The sequence below is a fragment of the Podarcis bocagei genome, assembly GCF_964188305.1.
Source record: "Podarcis bocagei genome assembly, chromosome: 13".
NCBI lineage: Eukaryota > Metazoa > Chordata > Lepidosauria > Squamata > Lacertidae > Podarcis > Podarcis bocagei.
In genome coordinates, this window is record NC_138138.1 from 41708508 (window position 1) to 41715547 (window position 7040).

The window sequence follows — 7040 nt, forward strand, 5'->3', positions numbered from 1 at the left end:
AATATTATCATTTTTAAATTTTTATTATCAGCAGCAGTTTTACTCATCAAAAATCTGATTTCTCTGTTGCAAAATCTGTCATCTCTCTTCGCTCCCGTTTGACATTAGAAAACTTGTATTAGAAAACTTGTATTAGAAAATTTGTACAGTATAACACTCGCAAAGGATTCACACCCGAAGTCTGCTTCCTTTCCGCCTCACAACCCCCCCCCCATTCTACTGCTGCGAAATGGTTCCTTCCGCTGAACTGCCGCTTTTTCTCTGTCTGCGTCCTTGAAACCGGTTCGATCTAGTTTAGAGGCCCGGCCTGTCGGCTTTTGAATGGCCTTCGGGCGTTGGCATGGTAACCGTGGAAATTAGGTCAGTGGCTCAGACAGAGAGCATGGCTTCTTCGCCTTGCATGGCGATGGCATGAGTCAGACGAAATGAATCTGCCCCAAACGCAGGATCTTTTTCTCTCCTCCAGCGTATTGTGCAGTAATTAATAAGAAATTAACGACCTGGTCAGGCAGAAATGAACAGAAAGCTTCTTCCCAGCGAGGAAATGCAGTGTTAGGAGAAAGATTTGCCAATTATGCTTCTATTCCAGACACTGGGTTTCTGTTCCTGAAGGTGGCAAACCACCTTTGAAATTTGGTTTCACCTCTTAACAGGCATTTCAAAAGTGAAAATAAAATACACCGATGTTACAGTTTTTTGTGGTTGTTTTTGGGCAAGGCAAACACATACATAAGTATATAAACTACGTGTCTGAAATAGTACAGGAGAGCAATCATGAAGCCATTTTGACTCTCCCAAATCATATTCTGTGGACATGACCAGCAGTGCTTTTTTTTCTAAAAAAAATGTTTAGGGGTGCTCTTAACATGTTCTTGAGAGAGTTCTTCTTAAACCAGGTTCCAGAAATATTTGTTATAAAAGGGATGTTGATTTTGTTGCAATTTCTCCCTCAACATAATGCTTAACCTGAAAATATTGAAAGGCGTATCATTTGTGTTAAGTTGTCGGTTAATAACAATTTGTGTGGGTTGTTTTAATGGTAGATCTAGATATTGAGTACCTACAGTTTTAACTTAATAAGATTGATGGACCTGTGCAAAGGAGAAGAACTTCACAGCAGCCAAGGTTTGGTAGCGCAGGGTAATTCATTTAGCATTCATTACCAAATTTGCCTCACAGTAACATGAAAATATCAAGTACAGTATTAAAAAAATATTAAGAATTTAAAGTAAGAATCTATCTGAAAAGATTAAGGAACACCAATAGCATTTTTTTGGGAAAGCGTCTTTCAAACAGCCAAGAGAGTGACACAGAAAGTTGAATTAGTTTAAAAAGGAGTTAGCAACAGAGCAAAATGTGAAAATGCTGTCGTGACTAGAAAATTCTTAGCCATCAGGCAAAAGTTACCTGCGATATTTCTAGGTGCTTCCAACCTTCTGGTGATCAGATCTGGTTGGGCTTGAGGGAAGGAACCTTCATCCCCATGGGAACTCCATTGTCTTGGCAACCAGCAAAGGGACTTTCAGTTGTCATGGCAACAAAGGAGTACTAAGTCCTAGCAGCTGTCCCCACCCTTCAATCTGGTAATAAAAGCTTTCAAAACCACCACAGGTGTTTTCTGGATGTGGAGGCAACTGGATGTGAAGGCAATCTGGGATGCTAGGGATCTTGCTCTTGCAAATCATTTAACATAGGTATGTATGTTCACGTTGGAACCAGTTTCGTTTGGGACCAGTGTGCCGAAGGAAGCAAGACTGATGTACAATTATGGTGATTTGTTCCCAGTTCAGGAAGGCAGAAAACAGTGAATGCGTAAAACCATTGTTTTGTCTGCCCTGTTTCCTGATAAGGCATGAATTGGGCTCCCCTGGTTACATTTGCTTCCCATCTCTCTTACACTCACAACCTCTTTTCAGCCATGGCATCTCTTTAAGTGTTGGTGTTGACCTTAAAGCCCTAAACGGCCTTGGTCCAGTATACCTGAACGAGCAACTCCACCCCCATCGTTCTGCCCGGACGCTGAGGTCCAGCGCCAAGGGCCTTCTGGCGGTTCCCTCGCTGCGAGAAGCCAAGTTACAGGGAACCAGGCAGAGGGCCTTCTCGGTAGTGGCTCCGCCCTGTGCAACGCCCTCCAAACAGACGTCAAGGAAATAAACAAGTATCTTGACGTTTAGAAGACATCTGAAGGCAGCCCTCTTTGGGGAAGTTTTTAATGACTGATGTTTTAATGTATTTTTAATCTTTGTTGGAAGCTGCCCAGAGTGGCTGGGGAAACCCAGCCAGATGGGCAGGGTATAAATAAATTGAATTTGATCCATTTTGAACTTATGTTGTGGGAAGGAAGGAAAATATCATTACTTCAACTTAGGTTATACTAACTCCTCACCAAGAAACAGTTACTCCCGGTAAAATAGTAAATGCCTCCGATAGTAAAATAGTAAAATACCACTCCCAGTAAAATAGTAAACACCACTTCTGTGGTAATTTATTTCCCTTTTGTAATTACTCTCAGTGTAATATTTATTTATTGCATTTTTTATTTATTATGTTAACCTTTTACAAAAACACTCGGCACGAACACCCTCTGTGTTCCCGGCCTGTTACGCGAGAATTGGCAGACCATCCCTTTTCCTTAACCCCTCACAGGGGTAGGTGAGCCTTGTCAGTTGTGGTTCTCTCCTTTTCTCAGTTTTATAACCAGAAATTCAGTTTTCCACATTTCTGCTGAAATTTGTGTGTTGAAAAAAAACACACCTCACATTTTTGTGTGAATTTATTTTAATAAACACATTTTTTTGTATGTAGTTTTGACAAATATACCATACTTTTCTGTATATAAGACTAGGTTTTTTTACTTTAAAATTATGCAAAAAACTATGGGTCATCTTATACACAGGGCAATCTCCCCCCCCCCCATTTTCTTAAATTAGAGTGCCTAAAAATAGGGGGCGACTTATATATGGGGGCAACTTATACACAGAAAAATACTCTTTTTTTGCAAAAATAGCTTACAAAAATACATTTAAACAATTAAAAACGCAACCGCCACCAATGTTACAGATATCAACAAATGGTATTGGGCAGTAGGATCAGTGCTATTCATCTGGGAAAGCCTGAGCAAACAATATAGTTTTTAGTAAAAGTCAGACGCCCCTAACAGTCGGTGCTTCCCTAGTCCTAGGTGGGAGAGCGTTCCAGAGGGAATGTTACCACCAGGTGGCCTTGCACAGCTCAGGCACCATCAGCAAGGCCTCCTCTGACAATCTCAGTGATCTGCCGAATGCATATAGAGGAAGGGTGGGGAATCTCACCCATGCAGGTGATCTTAGGGCACTTAGCAATGATGGGAGGAGCCAGATGCAGGAAGTGAGTGGAGTCAGAGAAGCAAAAAGGAAGTACCGTATTTTTCGCTCTATAACACGCACCCGACCATAACACGCACGTAGTTTTTAGAGGAGGAAAATCCGTAGGCATGCCACCCGCAGGCATTCCCTCCATAACACGCACAGACATTTCCCCTTACTTTTTAGGAGGAAAAAAGTGAGTGTTATGGTGCAAAAAATATGGTACTTCAGTGGATACCATTTTCACATGTATACTGTGAGCAGGGCCAGATTTAGGTTTGATGAGGCCCTAAGCTACTGAAGGTAATGGGGCCCTTTATATGTCCAGCTGCTCTTTGTCAGCAACAAAGTGCCGCTGTATTTTGTGTTTAATGTATGCTATAATCATCATAATAATTTATTTATACCCCGCCCATCTGGCTGGGTTTCCCCAGCCTCTCTGGGCGGCTTCCAACAGAATATTAAAATACAATAGTCTATTAAACATTAAAAGCTTCCCTAAACAGGGCTGCCCTCAGATGTCTTCTAAAAGTCTGGTAGTTGTTTTTCTAGTTGACATCTGGTGGGAGGGTGTTCCACAGGGCGGGTGCCACTACTGAGAAGGCTCTCTAACTTGGCTTCTCGCAGCGAGGGAACCACCAGAAGGCCCTCGGCACTGGACCTCAGTGTCCAGGCAGAAGGATAGGTGTGGAGACGCTCCTTCAGGTATACTGGACTGAGGTCGTTTAGGGCTTTAAAGGTCAGCAGCAACACTTTGAATTGTGCTCAGAAACGTACTATATGGTAATTTATGGACCTAATAGGTATCTAAAGCCATTTGCTGTATCTAGATTTTATTTTATTTGTTTTTCATCTTCTATTTTGGAAATGTGCATCCAGGTTTTTTTTCCTTTAATTTTTTTGGGCCCCACCAAGAGAGTGGGGCTCTTAGCTATAGCTTGTTTAGCTTATATGTAAGGTAAGCAGGAACATGAAAACCAGTGGTCCTTACACAAGCACAGCCCTTCATTCATTCAAGCAAGAAAGTTCATTGCAGTCGAAGGATACAGTTCCAGCCTGGCAAAAGTCACTAAGGGAGGGGTGGTGCAGGGTCAGTGAGGGGTCCAGGAGGCAGGGCAGCCTGGGGGCAGGAGGGCCTGAGGTTCCCCACCCCTGATATAGTAGAAGGCGATCGTTTAGGTAACCTGCTTCTAATTTTCCTAATTCCCCCCCCCCCAGAAACTTTCCACCAGCTGTGTGAGCCAGTGCCAAGGTTTCCCTCAGCCGCTGTGGTGGCCACAATCCTTGTACAAAAGAATAGCCGATAACCAATTCCACACCTTGATAACCAAGGCTGCCTCCTCTCCTGTTGCATCATGGATTCCTCCTCTTTCCGGTCTGAACAATCATTACGTTCTGATCAGCTCCCATCCAGAGGCGCAGATCCCAGGGAGTTGGCTCAGGTCCACCCAAAAGACGCAGCCAGGAGACTTGGGAAGGAGCCAGACAAAAGTAGCCAAGAACCACAGGGCCTGATGAGGCTCCGCCATCCCCTGAGAGCACTGGCCGAGTTAAGAGCAAATGTCCACTGTCAGTGTCTGAGGTCTTCTGCCCCCCCAGTCGAAACGTACTACACTCAACTCAACTGGCCACAAGGAGTGCTACAGAGGTGGGCAAAGGAGAAGGAGGACAGGGAGAGAAATCTTTGCCTGGATGACTGCCAAGACGCAGCCGTCAGGAGAAGCAACACATTGGACGAAGCCCCTGAGGAACATCCGTCGGGGTATGGGGAGTTGGAGGCTAAGGAAAGCGACTCCTGAAGTACCTAGCACTGAAATGAAACCCTGACACAGGTGCTTGGACAAGAAACAATCGTGATAATATTGCCTGGTGTGGCAAGTACATAGTAAAGAATTTTCTGGTTTCTGTATTGGCTTGTTCTAGTTTAGTCTTCTGGGATTCAGGGCAGACCTGTGAAAGTGACTGGGTATAGTGGGGTCCCAAAAGAGTGGTGCACAACCAGATACTGGGCAAGCCAGGCTAATCTCAAGTTTGATTGGGTTCCTTTGTTCTAAACATGTTTACACACTGCACAAAATCGGCTTGAAAGCAGGCCTGGTGAAATCTCAGAATCCAGAAGAGGCTGAGCAGGATTTGGCGCCAGTGTCAGGCCTCAGGGCTCTGCCTCATCCCTTTGTATAATCATGAAACAGCAGGGAAGGTCTCAGGAGTTGTTGGTAGGCAGGAGATGCAGCAGGTAACTGGGTGGAATCAGGATCTGCCAAAAGACTCCTGCCATATGGCCATCTGAAGCAGTGTTCACACTCTTAAGCCAGGCCATTTTCAGATATCCTGTTGATTGAGCGTTTTGTTCACACAAAATGTGTGGGGAGGTTAGAGGATCTTGGCTTTTTATTGAGCATTCACTGCTATAGAAAAAACCTGCTCTTTTTCCCTTATGGGGCATCCAAGAGCCCATATAGAGTCCTTAAGTGGGTTCCCTATTGGTAGGAGAAAATAACAAGAGGCCAACCAGAGAATATTGAGAAGCAAAGCAGCTAGTAAGCCTGATCTTTATTAAACTGTTGCAACAGGGTCCTCACTCACCACATGCAGGAGGAACCCCAAACAATGGTGCGCAAGCCCTTATATAGACTTTTAAAATTGCCCACCCTGTAGCTCAAGACCACAACCCAAAACATCATACATACATCACAGAAGGCGGTGGTCTACAGCAGAAATCCTGTTTGCCAGGATATCTGTTAATGGTCACCGATTGCTTTACCTGGGCAGCCTGGCTATTCTTTTGTGATGGTAAATACTTTCCTGATGGTAAATACTTTCCTGAAACCGGGTCACAGGCTCACCCTATTCCTGCACAAATATGCCCTTAAGACAGGTAAGCAAAAGACAATTGGAAAGCTTTTCCCCATTTCCTTCCTCCTTGCATAGAAATAATTAAGGTCAATTTGGGAGAGTCAAAATAGCTTCAGGATTGCTCTCCTGCAGGGACGCGGACTTAGAAAAAATATTGGGGGGGCCCGGGAAAGCTCATGAATAATAAATAAGCTCATGAATATGCAAATAAAGTGGCTCCGGCCCTAAATAGGGCAAGCCACGCCCCCCCAGCCAGCCGATTGGCTGGCTGGGAGGTGTGGCCAGTCGGGATTCCCCTGTTCTCGCGGGATTTCCGGCAGTGCCTCCGATTAGGGCGCGCGGCTGGCTGGCGAAGGAGCAGGTGAGGAGGAGGCGGCGGGGGGCGGCGGCGGCGCTCTGCTGAAAGGGCGCCCGCCCGAGATTATTGGGGGGGCTGAGCCCCCCAAAAAATTTTTTTGAGGGGGCTCGAGCCCCCTCAAGCCCCATGGAGTCGGCGCCTATGCTCTCCTGTACTACAGTGGTGCCTCGCAAGACGAAAAGAATCCGTTCTGTGATTTTCTTCGTCTAGCGGTTTTTTCGTCTTCCGAAGCAAGCCCATTGAAGGATTAGCGGATTAGCGCTATTAGCGGCTTTTAGCGGCTTATCTGCTGATCAGATCAGCTGATAAGCGGCTTAGCGGCTTAGAAAGGGGGGGGGAGGAAAAAAACCCAGCAGGAACTCGCAAGACATTGTCTTGCGAAGCAAGCCCATAGGAAATTCGTTTTGCGAAGCACCTCCAAAACGGACAACTCTTTCGTCTAGCGAGTTTTCCGTCTTGCGAGGCATTCGTCTTGCGGGGCA

At 45.3% G+C, this 7040-nt stretch overlaps 1 long non-coding RNA gene across 1 annotated transcript; it reads left to right on the plus strand.

Annotated features, from left to right (window-relative positions):
• Nucleotides 1-1540: 1540 nt before the first annotated feature.
• On the plus strand, nt 1541-5253 carry LOC308572573. The gene is made up of 2 exons (XR_014001813.1): nt 1541-1694; nt 4563-5253. It is a non-coding gene; the product is annotated as an uncharacterized lncRNA (long non-coding RNA).
• The last annotated feature ends 1787 nt before the right edge of the window (nt 5254-7040 follow it).